This window comes from Chiloscyllium plagiosum, chromosome 38 (assembly GCF_004010195.1).
Source record: "Chiloscyllium plagiosum isolate BGI_BamShark_2017 chromosome 38, ASM401019v2, whole genome shotgun sequence".
NCBI classification, from domain to species: domain Eukaryota; kingdom Metazoa; phylum Chordata; class Chondrichthyes; order Orectolobiformes; family Hemiscylliidae; genus Chiloscyllium; species Chiloscyllium plagiosum.
The window spans coordinates 11,513,326-11,529,852 of record NC_057747.1 but is presented as its reverse complement, the minus strand read 5'-3'; positions in this window follow the sequence as shown (position 1 = coordinate 11,529,852).

Sequence of the window (16,527 nt, the reverse complement as noted above, 5' to 3'; positions counted from 1 at the left end):
ACAGGGTCAGTGTACTTAAATATTTAGCTTTTAGCACATGCAAATGCATCACCTGAATGATGATGAGTTTTAAACTAGTTTCCAGTGTAATTCTTAGCACAGTCTGGATTATTTAAATTATTTCCAATGGCAGAATCATATCTAATCCTGGATATACTTTTCTGAGGTTTGAAAGTACATCCCAATGATGTATGCACAGTATCAAACAATACACTCATTGGCCATTCACAGTGGCCAGCACACCACTGATCACTATACCCTGTATGGATAAATTTTGGAACTCTGAGGGCACATGTGGTGTCCAAAGCCCAAGTAGATGTGAACCCAATCCTAACAATGTGGTGTATCGTACAAGTATGACAATATTACAAACTTTAGGGTTGTGTGTTAACTTGGATATAAAATATAAGATGGTTGGTAGCATATCATGTGACTTTGACAATATCAGACCGGCCTGAAATGCAAGCACATAATCAATAGACCATCGGACTATTTTAAAAATGGGTTCACGTCAGCCACCACTGCTCAGTCCAAAATTCATATCCATTGACACTTGGAGTTAAACCAAGTTCAACGGAAGAAGGTTGTGGTTGTTAGAGGCTCAACTCACACTCAGAACATTGCTGCAAGAGTTCCTCAGAATAGTGTAATCAAATCCACCACCGTCAGCTGTTATCTCAATGACATCTCCTCCACCAGAACATTAGAAATGGGGCTGATTGACAAAACATTCACAGTGTTCAACATCGTTGTAAGCCATCAGATTCTGAGACAGTCTGAGTCCATATACAGCAAGATTTGGACTACACTGTGGCTTGGCTCTGTAAGTGACAAGTAATATTTATCGCAGTCAGTGACCATCTCCAAAAAAAGGAGTCCATCTGGATTTTCCTTGTCATCACAATCTTTGCATCCCCAGGATCGTCAGCCTGAGTGTAGTGATTGTAACAAGGTCAGCCAGCAGAGCTCATAGAACATGAGATCCTTGATTGAGCCTGTTAACCTGGACCAATCAGGGAGCCCTTCCTGACAGATATAAATAGAAGTGTCGCATCATTTCTCCCTCCAATTCTATTTTGATTTAGTCCCTACCCTCCCCTTCACTGTTTTGATCACACAGCACTGCCCTTTGATGTGAAGGGCAGTGCTTGTCACTGGCCACCCGGGTGTTTTCCTATCTTCCTGGTGGTGGAATTTGAATAAAGATTTGTGCACTTTGTGTCTTTCACTGTAAAAAAAGAAAAAGAAAAAATAAATAGAAGTGTCAGAGGTTCTGCTCACTCTGAGAGCTGGCTCTGAGGGAGCCAGACCAGTGTCAAGTACTACACACATGTAAATATAGGGTGACCCAGTGATGGGATACCAGCGTTAATGGAGTCATTTCACTGACGATCATTATTGACCAGAAATTTAATTGACCAACTGTAGTTGTAACAGTGCATTAGAGGTTTGTAATTCTACAACAAGTAACTCACTTCTTAACTCCTCAAAGCTTGTCCACCATTTCCCGGGTGTTTTCCTATCTTCCTGGTGGTGGAATTTGAATAAAGATTTGTGCACTTTGTGTCTTTCACTGTGTCTCACACCTGCACACATACACACCATGGGTGCTGGGGATAAAATAAGCACTACCGCACTTAGGTGGTAGTGTGGGGGTTAAAATAAAAAAAAATAAATAAACAGAAGTAAAAAAAAAGAAGAAAAAAAAAAGAAAAAGAAATAGAAGTGCCAGAGGTTCTGCTCACTCTGAGAGCTGGCTCTGAGGGAGCCGGACCAGTGTCAAGTACTACGCACATGTAAATATGGGGTGACCCAGTGATGGGGTAACAGCGTTTATGGAGTCATTTCACTGACGATCATTATTGACCAGAAATTTAATTGACCAACTGTATAAATACTGTAGTTATAACAGTGCATTAGAGGTTTGTAATTCTACAACAAGTAACTCACCTCTTAACTCCTCAAAGCTTGTCCACCATTTACAAGGTACATGTCAGGAAAATAATAAAAGACTGTCCCCTCGCTTGGTTGATTACAGCTCCAACAACACTCAAGAAGCTCAACATCATCCAAAACAAACAACATACTGTATTAACCTCCTTAACCACCATATTCAACATGAACTTGCACTACCACACGCAGTGTGTGTACCATATAAAAGACATATACAACAACTCATCAAAACCCCTTTGACAGCACATTCCAAACCCGTGACTTCTACCACCTAGAAGAACAAGGACAGTGGGCAAATAGGAGGTCATCATCATCTGTCAAATTCTCTCCAGTCCACTTGCCATCTTGACTTGAAAATCTATCACTTTCCTGGATCAAAATCCTGGAGCTCCCTTCCTCACCGTAATGTCCATGTTCCTACATAGAACATAGAACATAGAACATAGAAGAATACAGCGCAGTACAGGCCCTTGGGCCCTCGATGTTGCGCCGATCCAAGCCCACCTAAACTACACTAACCCACTATCCTCCATATACCTATCCAATGCCCTCTTAAATGCCCATAAAGAGGGAGAGTCCACATCATGCGGACCACATTGGTTCAAGAGGTCGCTTATTACCATCATTTCAAGGGCAATTCAGAATGGACAATAAATGTTTCTCTGTCTTGTAATTCCCACACCTCATGAATGAATGAATGATGAAGTACTAGCCATAATGCAATACTGCTCAACATCAATCTCAACCCCACAGGGTCCCAGGACCCTTTGGGTATTAGCAAAAAGTTGATGAAAGGATTCCACAAGTACTTGTCATGGAGAATTCATTAACTCACATTAATTGCATGATGCAGACTGTTTGGTGATGGTCTATTGTCTGGCTCTCACCAGTTAACTAATTATAGGTTAGCCATTATCCTGTCTGAGAGCTGTTGTGAGGCACAAATAATATAAGATAAGCCAAGGATACGAAAAGCTATTAGGCTCATCTAAGCTTATCACTCTCAGACTTTAACTTCCCTGTTATAACATATAACCACATTTTCAATGTCTCTAAAATTCTCAGCTCTACGATCATGCCTGGCTGATTGCTCTGAGCATTCATCATTCTTTGAGCAGAGCTCTTTCGAAGACATGCTTATAATGCTTATAAATAATTTACCTGTTAATATCCTGAGTTATCTTGAGGTAGACTCTTCCAAATTTTGTTTGTACTTTTATTCCTCAATAGTTCAAAAAAACTTTGCCTTAATCAGTTGTACATAGATTATAAAGTCAGGGAGGTTACATTGAACTTGGACAAAACTTTGGTTAGGCCACAGCTGGAGTATAGTGTGCAGTTCTGGTCACCGCACTATGGCAAGGGTGTGATTGCCCTGTAGGGGGTGCAGAAGAGATTCACCAGGATCATGCATGGGATGGAGGTGTTCAGTGATGAGAGAGGTTGGATAAGCGCAGGGTTTTCATTAGAGCAGAAAAGGCTGATTGCAAACCTGATAGGGGTGGATACGATTACGAGGAGAATGGACAGGGCGGATAGAACTGCTTTCTAGCCCTTAGTAGAGAGTCAATAATGAGAACATGAGGAGAATGGACAGGGTGGATAGAACTGCTTTCAAGTCCTTAGTAGAGAGTCAATAATGAAATGTTATAATTTTAAGGTGAAAAACAGGGGGCTTAGAGGGGATTTGAAGGAAGATCATTCACCCAGAGAATGATTGGAATTTGGAATTTGTCTGGGAGGCAGTGAAGAGATTGAAGAGACTTTCCAAGTGGTGCTGATTATGGTTCTCACTCCAGATTCACCAGATTTGAAGCCATTTATTTAGTCCACCATTAACAAGAACTTAAAAGCAAAAACAAAGCAATCACGTTATTGGGAGTTGTTGCAGACACCCTAATAGTCAGGGAGAGACAGATGGGCAAATTTTTATGAAAGTAAAAAAAGGGTAATAATAGGCTTGGATTTCAACTTCCCTAAGACTAACTGGGATAGACAAAGTCTGAAGAGCTGACAGGAGACAGTATGCTTGAACGGTGCCCAGGAGAGCTTTTTAAGCCAGCCCATAGAAAGTCAGTCAGAGAGGGGGTAGATCTGGACAAAATCTTAGGGAATGAAGTCAGGCAAGCAGCAATCGTCTTTGTGACTGGAAGCATGTATCCAGTGGCGTACCACAGGATTTGGTGCTGGATCCCTTGTTGTTTGCAGCGTACATTATTGAAGTAGACACAATTATGTTGAAATTGTACAGGAAATTGATTAGATTAGATTAGATTAGATTACTTTACAGTGTGGAAACAGGCCCTTCGGCCCAACAAGTCCACACCGACCCGCCGAAGCGTAACCCACCCATACCCCTACATTTACCCCTTACCCAACACTACGGGCAATTTAGCATGGCCAATTCACCTGATCTGCACATCTTTGGACTGTGGGAGGAAACCGGAGCACCCGGAGGAAACCCACGCAGACACGGGGAGAACGTGCAAACTCCACACAGTCAGTCGCCTGAGGCGGGAATTGAACCCGGATCTCTGGCGCTGTGAGGCAGCAGTGCTAACCACTGTGCCACCGTGCCGCCCACAAATTGATGAGGTCTCTTCCGGAATACTGTGTCCAGTTCTAGTTTCCCTGTCATTGGAAGAATATTATTAAGCTAGAGAAGGTTTTGAAGAGATTTACTAGGGTGTTGCTGGAAGTAGAAGGTTTGAGTTATGGGGATAGACTGGATAGGCTGAGATGTTTTTCACTGGAGTACAGAAGGTTGAGGGGTGACCTTATAGAGGTTTATAAAATCCTGAAAGGCATGTGTAGGATATAGAGACAAACGTTCTTTTTTTCCTAGGGGGTGGGAGATTTCAAGATTGGGGGCCATACTTATAAAGTGAGCAGGGAAACATTTCAAAAAGACGAGGGGCACTTTTCTTTCACAGAGAGTGGTTCATGTGTTGCATGAACTTCCAGAGGAAGTGTTGGATATGGGTACAATTACAACATTTAAAAGACATTTAGCTAAGTACATGAAGAAGAAACGTTTGGAGGGAAATGGGCCTGGAGCAGGCAGATGGTACTAGTTTAGTTTGGGATTATGTTCGGCATGGAATGGTTGGACCGAAGGTTCTGTTTCTGCGCTGTATGACTCTATGACTGTATAATTATAGGATGCTTATCAGTAAGTTTGCAGATGATATGAAAATTGGTGGTGTGGTAAATAGCAGGCAGGAAAGGTTTAAACTACAGCATGAGCTGACCAGATGGACAGAACAAACGCAGTGTCAAGTGATGTATTTTAGGAGATGTAAAAAGGCAAAGGAGTACAAGATAAATGGTAGGACCCTGAGACCATAGTATGCATGCACATAGATCTTTGAGGGCAAGAGGACAGCTTGATAGGGTGATTGACAAAGCATCTGGGATACTTTCCTTTATTGATTGAGACATTGAATACGAAGCTCAGAGGTTAGATGGAGTTGCATAGGACCTTGGTTAGGGCATAGCTGGAGTACTCTGCACAGTTCTGGTCACTACACTAGAGGAAGAATGTGATTTCATTAGAGGGTGCACAGACAATTCATCGGAATTTTGACTGGGCTGAAACATTTCAGTTACGAAGAGAGACTACGTATGCTGGTGTTACTTTCCTTGGAGCAGAGAAGGTTGAGGTGGGATCTGACTTACGCCAACAAAATTATGAGGAATATAAATAGGGTTGATAAGAACACATTGTTCCCCTGAGTAAAGATTAGATTAGATTAGATTAGATTACAGTGTGGAAACAGGCCCTTCGGCCCAACAAGTCCACACCGAGCCGTCGAAGCGAAACCCACCCATACCCCTACATTTACCCCTTACCTAACACTACGGGCAATTTAGCATGGCCAATTCACCTGACCCTGCACATCTTTGGACTGTGGGAGGAAACCGGAGCACCCGGAGGAAACCCACGCAGACACGGGGAGAACGTGCAAACTCCACACAGTCAGTCGCCTGAGGCGGGAATTGAACCCGGGTCTCTGGCGCTGTGAGGCAGCAGTGCTAACCACTGTGCCACCGTGCCGCCCACAAAGGGTTCAATTACTAAGGAGCACGGATGAGGTAAGGGGCAGGATGTTAAGAATGATTTAAGGAGTCAAAGGGGCAGTGGTTATTTGGAGCTGTCTGAAAGTAAAGCAAGGGGTGAAGCATTACAAGCATTTAAAATGTATTTCAATGAACACTTGAAATGCTATGACACACAAGGCTATACAGGGAATGGGATTGGAGTAGATAAGTGCTTGATGATTGATATGGACACAACGGGGTGAAGGGCCTTTTACATGCAGTAATACATATTGACTAAACGGGGAAATTTTCAAAGTTTTACTCTGCTCGTGCTTCTAAGCAGAATTGTTATGACAGTCAAATCACTACCCACCATCTGTAACCCAGCAGGTTTGCTGCTGAACATAGAATGTTTTACTGAATGCACACATTTATCGAAATAAAAAAAGTTTACATTTCAGTTGAGGATCTTCCAGAAAGTTGTGGTATTAAATTTCCAGGTATAAATTTACCTCATCCTTTTTCAGTGCAAATAGATCAGGCTCATATTTCTTGCTCTATCTAGGGTTGGTTCATTGTTTTGTCATTTACATTTTTTAAATTGAACATTCTTAATGGGCTGGATTTTGTTGTCAGATGTGAAAGATTGACGTGAGCCATTTCCTACATTTTTCCTCACTAATCAATTTCTTCTCCAAAAGTTTCTGCAAGCCAACCAGCCTAACAATCCATTATCCTCCTCAGAGCATATGGATCCTCTGTGAACAAGGCGTGGAATTGTATATAACCAATCTGACTAAAGAATTTGTAATGAACAGTGCAGAGTGTGAATCAAGAAATGGCAGTTAGAATATTGATCACAAGGTACAGTAAATGAAATGCTGCATAGATTGAGAAACAGACAGAAAGAAAATATGTACATTTTAAAATTTCTTTCAAATCCCCCAAAAGTAATTAAAACCTGAAGGACTAAGACTCTACACCTATTAAAGATAAGTTTAAGTGCAGTAAGTATTTGTTGTCTGTATCAAAATGAGATCTAATACTGAATTTGATAAGCCCTAGCCTTTTCTGGCTGTTTTAGTTTGCATACAACAGGTAAACATAACAAATTCATATTGTTCAATTTATTCGATGTGATATAGATACCAAGGATTAGAGATTCCCATGTTCAACAGTACTATATAGCTAAAGAAACTCTCTTTAAAGCAAAATACAATTGTCGCCAGAACTCATTCTTTCTGAATTCCAACTCACAAGTTGAGGTCATTGAGTCAGTTTGCTTCTTCTCTGTGCTAAGTTCCTGAATTTTTCTTATTCATTCATGGAATGTGGGTATTATTGGCTGGGCCAGCATTTATTCTCCGTCCCCAGCATCCTTGGGAAGTTGGTGATGAACTGCCTTCTTGAATTGCTGCAGACCATTTGGAGCATGTAGACACACAATGCTGTTAGGGAAGGAATTCCAGGATTTTGACCCAGTGACCCTGAAGGAACAGTCACACATTTCCAAGTCAAGTTGATGAGTGGCTTGGAGGAGAACTTGCAGGGGGTGGTGTACCCATGTATTTGCTGTTCTTGTCTTTCTAGCAGCCGTCATGGGTTAGGAAGATGCTGGTTAAGGAGTCTTGGTGAATTTCTGCAGTGCATCTTCTTGATCATGTGCATTACAACTACTGAGCATTTGTGACGAAGAGACTACATGCCTGTGAACTTGATGCCAATCAAGCAGGCTACTTTGGGAACAGTGTTAGTGAGTTGTTCATAGCAGGATTCTTAGCTTCTGGCCTGCTCTTGCAACTACAGTATTTCATATAATTTGTTCATTTAAAATTATGATCAATGGTAAACCCTCCGAATATTGATAGTGGGAGATTCAGTGATAATAATGGCATTGAAAATCAAGGGGTCATGGTTAGATACTTTCTTGTTGGAGATGGTTATTACCTGGCACTTGTGCAACACGCATGTTACTTGCCACCTGTCAGCTGAAAACTGGATCTTCTCCAGATCTTGCTGCATTTGGATATGCACTACTTCAGTATTTGACAAGTTAAGATTGGTGTTGAACATTGTGCAATCATCAGTGAATCTCATAATGTAGGGAAGGTCATTGATGAAGCTGCTGAAGATGGTTGGGCCAAGGACACCACCTGAAGATGTCCTGGAGCTGAGATGATAGACCTTCAAGACCCTCACCCATCTTCCTTTGACTTTGATTCTCATTGACCTAAATTTTGCTAGGTCCTTGATGCTACACTTGGCCAAATCTGCCTTTGATTTCAAATGCAGTGATTCTTGTCTCACCTCTGCAAGTCAGTTTTTTGGGCTGTGTTTGAACCAAGGCTGTAATGAGGTCAGGAGATGAGTAGCCTTCGCAAAACCCAAACTGAGTGTCAGTGAGCAGATTATTGCGAAGGAAGTGATGCTTGATATCATTTTTATGGCCCCTTCCATTACATTACTAATGATCAATACTAAACTGATGGGGGTGTATGTTGAGTGGAATACATCCTGCTTTTTATGTCCAGGACATTCTTGGGTAATTTTCCACATTATCAGGTACATGCCAGTATAGTAACTGTACTGGAACAGCTTGGCGAGGGATACAACATGCTCTGGAGCTCAAATCTTTAATACTATTACCAGAATGTTGTTGAGGCCCCATAGCCTTTGTAGTATCCAGTGCCTTCAGCCATTTCTTGATATTCAGCCAATTGGATTGGCTGCAAGCTGATATCAGTGATACCCTGGAAGAGGCATGTCTGGCTGAAGACTGTTGTCAATACTTCAGAATTCTTTGAGCACTGGTATGCTGGTCTCCCCCATTATTAAAAATCGGGATGTTTGTGGAGCCTCCTCCAATGAACTTATTTGTACAGCACCATCCATGACTGGATGCGGTGGGACTGCAGAGTCAGTTTGCAGATATGTTCTTTCAGACTCAACCAGCTCAATTAGTAGTGGTACTGTTGATTGACTTTTTGTTGATGGATGTTGAAGTCCAGTGAGTACAGTGTGTTACCCTTGTTACCCTCAATACTTCCTCCAAGTATTGCTCAACATGAAGGAGCACTGATACATCATTTGAGGGGAAACAGCATGTAAAAATCAATAGGATGTTTCTTTGCCCAAAGTTGACCTGATGCCTTGAGACTTCCAGAGTCAAATGTTGAGGACTCCCACGGCAACTCCTTTTTGAATACATTCCACTGTACTGCCACCTCTGCTGGATCTGTCCTGCTGGTGCGACAGGACATACCCAGTAACAGTGACGGTGGTGCCTGGGTTTTTGGCAAAAAGCTGTGATTCCATGAGTATAACTATGTCAGGCTGTTATTGACTGGTATTGTGAGACAGATGCCCCCATTTGATATTTCTGGAGTTTTTCTCATTAAATAAACACAATACATTTCGATCCAGAGCTACTCCATTGTCTGAACAATTTGCATCATGAAGGCTATCTTTCAGAAACCGTTGTGCTACTTGTTAGTCTAAAACACATTACCATAGAGGTTTATAAGACAGCGAAATTTGTCAAAAACCTAATTAAGTACAAGTTTTACCAAAGTTATGACAGGTGGGCAAGAGGGTAAAGGTTTGAATTAGTAAATAGCATAATTAAGATTGATGCCAGAAACTTCATCCTGCAAAATGTGATCAATGCGTGGAAATGACTTCTGAGCAGAGCAGGCTAAAAACTGGAATAGTTCAGATATTGGATCAATACCATGCTCTTTAAGACCACAGTACATTGTAACAGAAGTAGGCCATTCAGCCCTTCTAGTTTGTTCCACCATTCAGTGAGATCATGACTGATTTGATAAGCCTCACCATTACTTCCCTTCATGTTTTCCATAATCCTCAATTCCCTTATTGATTAAAAATCTGTCTATTTCAGCTTGGACTATTCATAACAACTCAGCCTCTACAGTCCTATATCGTAAAGATTCTTCAGCTAACACTTGAGCTAAAAAAAGAGTAAGTTGGCTTCCTGAGCCAGATCGACCTTGTGACCTCTCTGCCAATCACCAGGAGTAATAGAACCTTGATATTGAAGGGACTATGTACATAGAATTAAGCTTTCATTCTGTGAATACAGTGCTATCATCGCTATGATTTGATATAAGCTGCATTCTGCAATGTAATGGCAAAGCTTAATACAATGGAAATATGGATTATTATACAGATAAACAGTCAGCTAAAAACATTTATTATGTCAGATCAGACACTACAACAAAGACACATTTGAAGGCAAAACTATATTTGTAAAGAACAATGATTTAAACCACAGGCAAATGTGTGCACCAGGTTATAAAGTTAGTTTAGAAAGAATTATTAAGTTAATCAAGAGCACCAGCGACAGGAGGGCTAAGTGAAAAACCCAGAGTTGAACTTTGCAATGAAATTGGAGAATTCCGGTATTTTTTGAAAAACGTTTTGAATTTTTTTGGAGTTCCAATGGAACGTTGGAGACAAATTGTCTGGAAAACTCAGACCAAGTTGTTTATTCTAAAAATTGGTCAAGATCTAAAGGTTTTATTCATGATCCCTATCAAATTATATACAGCAAAGCAGGTGTGTGAGATCGGGTTGCGCTGGGAACGCTTGCCCATCAACATCATATCCAATTGTTCTTATAGTCATCTCTTTGATCAGGCATGATTGCACATTTTAGACTTCAGAAGCTTTTAAGTACAGGAGAATAACTTTTGGCTTGAGACCTAAACTTATGGATGAGAGATTAGTGCTATCCTTGTGCGTCATCATATTGTACCAAGTTTGAGGAATGTTTTTTTTTATCCATAAGCTTTGATGGTTATTTACCCGTGTCAGAATTATCTGCATAAAGGGATTTTAAGTATTCTTCAGCTTGTTTAATCTTCATTAGCTTTTTTTTAGATTTATTAGTCTCTTATTGTAACTTACTGTTTTGCTTAGTTTTCAAATCCAGTCATTTTAATTTATCCATACATCTGCCCGCACTTGAGATCAAAATGTATCTTCTATTAGAGTCATAGAGTCATAGAGATGTACAGCAGGGAAACAGACTCTTCAGTCCGACTCATCCATGCTGTCCAGATATCCTAAATTATTCTCGTCCCGTTTGCCAATATTTGGCCTACATCCCTCTGAACCCTTCCTATTCCTATATCCATCCAGATGCCTTTTAAATGTTGTAATTGCATCAGCTTCCACCATTTCCTCTGGCAGCTCATTCCATTCACACACCACCCTCTATGTGAAAATATTACCCCTTAGATCCCCTTAAAATCTTTCCTCTCTCACCTTAAACCTATGCTGTCTACTTTTGGACTCACCTACCCCAGGGAAAAAACCTTGGCTATTCACCTATCCGTGCTCTTCATAATCTTATAAACCTTTATAAGGTCAGCCCTCAGTCTCCAACATTCCAAGGAAAATAACATAGGCCTATTCAGCCTCTCCAATTAGCATAAGCCCTCCAACCCTGCCAACATTCTTGTAAATCTTTTCAAGTTTCACAATTCTTTCCTGTAGCAGGGAGATCAGAACTGAACACAGCATTCCAGGAGTGGCCTAAAATTGTCCTGTATAGCTGCGACATGATCTCCCAACTCCTACACTCAGTGGATTGACTAATTAAGGCAAGTGTACCAAATGCCTTTTTCACTATCCTGTCTACCTGTGGCTCCACTTTCAAGGAACGATGAACCTGCACTCCAAGGTCTCTTTGTTCAGCAACACTGCCCAGGACCTTACCATTAAGTGTCTAAGTCCTGCCCTGATTTACCTTGACACAATGCAGCACCTTACATTTATCTAAATTAAACTCCATCCGCCACACCTCAGCCTATTGACTCCACTGCTCAGCTACACAGATGTATGGCCATCCATTGTTTTGAATAATATCTGTATGCAATTAGCATCCAACATAAATCCTTTCATTTACTTTTGGAACTAAAATGAATTCAGCTGGAAACATTCTGTCTCCTGATATTATTTAAGGTTGATTTGTCTGTGGATTCTTATGATCTTCGCATTGATTGTTGAATTATAGGACAAAGAGGAAAGCTATAATCCGGATTATAAGTCTGTTAGTTTGTGTTCATAAAAAAATCATCAAAATTTTGATTTGAAAATGACAGGACACAAAAATAGAAAAGGATTCATAGGATTCCATGGCTGATTTAAAGGCAAAATACATTTTACAAACGAACAAAATGGGACAAACAATGTATTTGGATTCGACCAAGTTCTGACTGGAAAATTGACAATGACAGAAGCAGTCTCTACTGGAAGAGAAATATTGAAAACATTTCAATATTTCCAAGCAGAAAACACATAAAAAGAAAGCAAACTATAATGCAATCATTATAGGTTGTAAAGCATGTGCAATTACTTTAATAAACTAGGTAAATGCTCCACAGAAAGACATTCAATAAAATGTGTGCCAGAAGAAAGCATTAATTTTGTTTTATTGCAGCCAATGCTACCATTCATTTTTCTTCTATAAAAGTCAAATTTCATGTACAGCTGCCTCTCTCTAACCTATGTGACTGGATGTTTTGAAAGGTAGATATCCAGAAAGATCAACTTTAAATCAGTTTTATTGCAGTTGATCCTCAATTTAATGTGATGTAGTACATGAAATATGTAGCTGCTTAACCTAGGGACAAGACTATTCATTTATCATCTGGTGATTTTCCATGTATATAGTGAGCGTTTGTTCCCATTGCAAGGAGTCAGATTACTGGCCAAGAAGAATTTGGACATTTGAGGCTGGAATTTGGTCAACAGCGTGCTATTGCTGACACTGTAGCTGGAAGAATGTGCCAAATTCACTTTATTTTCGTCTTTTTCCACTGGATTATGATGAACATTCAAAGTGCAAGAGGCATGCATGCATGCAAAACACATTTGATTTTGCGACAAAGGAAGCTTTACATCGGTGAAACCTGCCATCACTGTGTCCATGAGGAGCTGAATGAAGAGTCCCTACGTCAAATAGGGTGACACCCCATCATTGCCCTGGCCTTCCTGCCCACGTCCATTGCAGTCACGTAAAACTTCAGATCATTAAGGAGGCATGGATACTTTACAAAATTAAATTTCACTTGTGGTTTTTCAAATTACATTTGTTTTACTTTATTCACATGTGCAACATTATTTATTGAGACAGTTTTAGAGAGCTAAACGTTTGGAACGCCTCATAGTTAGCACACATGAAAAACATTTTCTTTATTGTAGAAGAAACAATGTTGGTTCTTTTACTTATTTTTATCGGTTCATTGTCCAGTATTGCATCCATTAGTCTGTGGGACATGTGAAACTTGGAGGCTCAGTTGGCAGTCCTTTCTGTCCATTTATAAGGATGCTGAATGAGATTCTCTCAGCAAGGATAGCTGAAATGTATGTGAACTCAAATATACTGTAGCCATCTCCTAACAAATATCTACCAGTCTGACCATTGCCTTCACCATCTTTCCCGCTCACTCTCATCTATCCTAACCCCTGACACCACTAAACCAATGTGCCCTTTTCCAACCTACTCACTCATTCTGAAAATCTCCCAATCAGCGTTAACAGCAATATCTGTAATATGTGCACTTTCATCTCACATTATACCTGCATCTTGCTATGAAAACAGCCTACCATAGAGCAGAAATAATCAAGACAGTGTTGTGCTGCCCATCCTTGGACTCCTCACCCATTAGGAGCAGAGGACCCTGCCCCAAGCAATTGAACCTGCATCAATTTTTAAACTCATTTATAGGATACTGACAGGATATCGCTAGCTGGCCCAACACTTATTGCCTAGCCCTAATTACCCAGAGATCAGTTAAGAGTCAACCATATTACCTTGAGTCTGGAGTCATATGTAAGCCAGACCTGGTATGTTTCCTTCCCTAAAGGGCATTAGTGAACCAGATGGGTTTTCTGACTTTTTTTTTGGTTACCATTAATTCCGACCATTATTGATTTCAAATTCTACCATCTGCTGTGGTGGAATTCGAACTCAGGAACATTACCTAGATTAATAGTCCAGCGACAATACTATGGGCCACCATCTCCCCTTGTTTTTCTATAGGATACTGAATCACTACATGCAAGCTGCCAGAGGAAATGGAGGCTGGTACAATTACAACATTTAAAGGCATCTGGATGGCTATATGAATAGGAATGGTTTAAAAGGATATGGGCCGGGTGCTGGCAGGTGGGACTAGATTGGGTTGGGATATCTGGTCGGCATGGATGAGTTGGACCGAAGGGTCTGCTTCCATGCTGTACATCTCTATGACTCTAAGACTCTATGTCTAACACTCATGGATGGTAGTAAATCTTAACTTTCTTCAAGAATCAAAAAGGTGAAAGTTCCAATATATTAAATATTGGGGAACATCTGAAGAAACATTTGGCAAACCTTATGTAAATTGCAGCTCTTGCTCCACATCTATTCCATTGGGTAATAGGCGGTAATACTTACGAGTGTTGTTTATCTAATCTGCCAGAATAGCTTTATAAATGAATGATAAACACATCTTACAAATTGCAATAAAGTTTAATAAATCAACTATTAGCTAAGAAAGCATTTATACGCTGCATCATAAATAACTCAAAGGCTTGCAACCATTATCTAATTTTCGAGAAAGTATTCTGCTTTCTCTCATGAGCATGCTGTTAAAGCTATGGTTATTAGACATAGGACAGAAAAACACAGCCAGATTTTCAAACAGAAATTGCTGTCTACTTTTAAGTGATACACAGGCAATTCCATTTATTCATGATATTTTCAGACACCTTCCTCTGCTAGTTTTGTTTGTTTTACCCTTCCCCACCATTTAGATTACATTACTATTCTACAGAAGACAGATTTCTCCAACAGTATGCCCAATATTTAGTAATAATTTATGTTTAAATATTACATAGGTTTAGGTTTGTTCTTTTCTCAGGGGATTTACAACAATTAGTAGATCCAAGCTATTGATCAAGAGCTCTTTGAATTAGAGTGATTTGGCTGCATATCCCAATGTTTGTTTAAGGTAATGGTCAAAGGAAGCTTTTGCTTCTAATATTGATAGAAATTTATATTAATATTAGACTTTGGTTTCTTTGGTTTTTTGGAATGCGATCTTCCCATAGAGGGATTCTTATTGTTACATAAGAATATAATAATCATACAGGTACAAGAAAAGTTCATTCAGAACATTCATCCCTCTCCATCCAGACTTCATTTGTTCTTATTAAAATTTGGACTCCCCTCACAGCGCCCATTAATTCTCTCCTTTAACCAACACAATGATTCTCTCAGTACCTCTAGTGTCTACATCTCCTCTCGAGGGCTTTAAATCCTTTATGAAGATGTCAATTGATCTTGAATAAGTTACTTTCTCTGTGAGTCTGGTCAATATGTCTACATTTCTGAATGGGAAGGACTTTATGTTATTTTGTGATCTTGCTTTGTGTTCCCCAGTCCAATGTTTATTGCACAACTTTCAAATTTCAACCTTTTCATATACTTTGCCACGTATATAATGCCTGACGAGTTTTGAGAAGATTTGTAGCTCAGGTTGAGGTTCTGGATGTAGGTTTGCTTGCTCAGCTGGAAAGTTCATTTTCAGACATTTCGTCACCATACTAGGTGACATCTTCAGTGGGCCTCTAAACGAAGCACTTCTGGTGTTTCCTGCAGTCTATTTATATGTTTGGGTTGTCTTGGTTGGTGATGTCATTTCCTATGATGAGGTCATTTCCTGTTCTTTTTGTCATGGGTGGTATATGGAATCCAAGTCAATGTGTTTGTTGATAGAGTTCCAGTTGGAATGCCATGCTTCTAGGAATTCTCATGCATGTCTCTGATTGCTTGTCCTAGGATAGATATGTTGTCCTATCCTATATAATGTTTATAAGCAAACTTCTTTCCACTAATAAGAAACAAGTTTAACTTCTAGTTTTTAAATATTTCCCTAGTCCCTTTGATTACAGTCATCCTAGTCACACTCTTGTCTACACATCTAGCAACTTCAAAGGTGTGCAATACAGAGGTCTAACAGTAGCCTAAATATCGTCTGTTACTTCCCATTCATCCTCCAGTATAATTTAGCTAGATATAACATAATCTGACAACTGCCCATGCCAATTCTTTATGTTCATGTATGCTGCAATAATAATCAATTCATCCGCTCCAAATCTGGAACAGTGGAGGTTTTGTATGCTTTCAGGGATACTCTCAAATGTAGGAAGTCTTGAAATGGAATGGGAACATCCTTACCTCTGGACAAGAGCTCTGGATTCAAGTCTCATCTCAAGCCATGATTACCACAGAAGGTGCATCATAACACAGTCAAAAAGGTTGATTATCAGTCTACAAACAGTTCCAATGTACCAGAGACCCCCCATGTTAAAAATCTCCATTATTAGGTTTTAGAAATGAGCAAAACCTTTCTTAATCTATGCCACACTTGCTCTTAAATGTTTTTATGGATGAAAACTATTGCAGTAAAATTAAATAAAGCCCAGGGTATTGTGTTATTCAAACAAGCAAATTTTTAT